General features: G+C 36.8%; 1 non-coding gene across 1 annotated transcript; it reads right to left on the bottom strand.

Moving 5' to 3' along the window:
• Positions 1-418: 418 nt before the first annotated feature.
• TRNAR-UCU (transfer RNA arginine (anticodon UCU)) lies at positions 419-490 on the bottom strand. Its single transcript has one exon. It is a non-coding gene; the product is annotated as a tRNA-Arg (tRNA).
• Between the last annotated feature and the right edge of the window lie 1,062 nt (positions 491-1,552).

Here is a 1,552-nt window from a genome sequence, read left to right as displayed (position 1 = left end):
GGCAAGGGGTCGACGATTAAGGGAATTGCTTAAACAATCCCAGGCAAATCCTCTCCCAGTGGAAGAGCAGATAGCTACTATTTATACCGGAACAAGAGGATATCTTGATTCGTTAGAAATTGAACAGGTAAATAAATTTCTGGATGAGTTACGTAAACATCTAAAAGATACTAAACCTCAATTCCAAGAAATTATATCTTCTAGCAAGACATTCACCGAGCAAGCGGAAATCCTTTTGAAGGAAGCTATTCAGGAACAGCTGGAACGGTTTTCTCTTCAGTAACAAATAAATTTTGCATGTCTACTCTTGTTAGTAGAATAGGAATCGTTGAGAAAGCTTTTTCATTTGAATCATGCAAAAAAGTTTTCTTTGTTTTTAGTTTAGTATAGTTATTTAAAGAATAGATAGAAATAAGATTGCGTCCAATAGGATTTGAACCTATACCAAAGGTTTAGAAGACCTCTGTCCTATCCATTAGACAATGGACGCTTTTCTTTCATATTTTATTCTTTCTTTTATTTTTTTGCTTCTTCCGAGAAAAAACTGTTAGACCAAAACTCTTTTAGGAAATCAAAAAATCCAGATACAAATGCATGATGTATATATTATATCATGCATATATCATAAAGAAGGAGTATGGAGGCGGTAGTGGGAATCGAACCCGCAACCCCAAGGTTATGAGCCTTATGAGCTACCAAACTGCTCTATACTCTTAAACTAAAGAGGGGTAACTAGTGGATAAAAGAGGGTTGGATACGCCCCTCTACCAATATCTATACAAATAGAATAGTCCATTTATACAGAATGGTAAAGAGGGCTCCTCTATGATTATCAATTCCAGAAATCCATACAAATACGAAAGGGTATTTTATCCTTACCAACTGGATCTTGTTGCACCCGGTAACAAACATTCATAAACCATTTCTCGAAGTACGTGTCCGGATAGCCCAAAATGTCGATAGTTAGCTCTAGGTCTTCCGGTCAAAAAACAACGTCGATGAAGGCGTGTAGGTGCACTATTACGCGGTAGGGATTGCAATTTTTCTCGCATTTTCGTTTTTTCACTCAAACTCAAGGGAGAAACTTTGCTTCTTATCTTTTTTTTTAAAGATTGACGAATCAAATGATATTTCTGTTCTAATTTCTGCCGCTTCTTCTCCCTCTGAATCAAACTTTTTTTTGCCATAATGTGTCGTTGCTATTATTACCAAGTATACGGTTCTAATCCTAGATGGAAAAATAAATAGAAAAAGAAATCTAAAAAGGCAGATCCTCCCTCTCTATCAAGAGTAATGAACTAGGTGCTGATACAGTACAAAAAAACAAACTAAATTAACCAAACTTGCCTGATGTTGAGGCAATCAAGAAAGCTGCATAAGTGAATATATAACCCACGGAAAAGTGAGCTAATCCAACCAATCTTGCTTGCACAATGGAAAGAGCCACGGGCTTATCTCTCCAGCGAATTAAATTAGCTAAAGGTGTGCGTTCATGAGCCCATGCTAAAGTCTCAATTAATTCCTGCCAATACCCCCGCCAGGAAATTAAGAA

Source organism: Triticum urartu, unplaced genomic scaffold (genome assembly GCF_056163025.1).
Source record: "Triticum urartu cultivar PI428250 unplaced genomic scaffold, HENAU_Tu73 scaffold188, whole genome shotgun sequence".
Classification (NCBI taxonomy): domain Eukaryota; kingdom Viridiplantae; phylum Streptophyta; class Magnoliopsida; order Poales; family Poaceae; genus Triticum; species Triticum urartu.
Note: the sequence above shows the minus strand (reverse complement) of the source record. Positions and strands in the feature narration are given on the sequence as shown.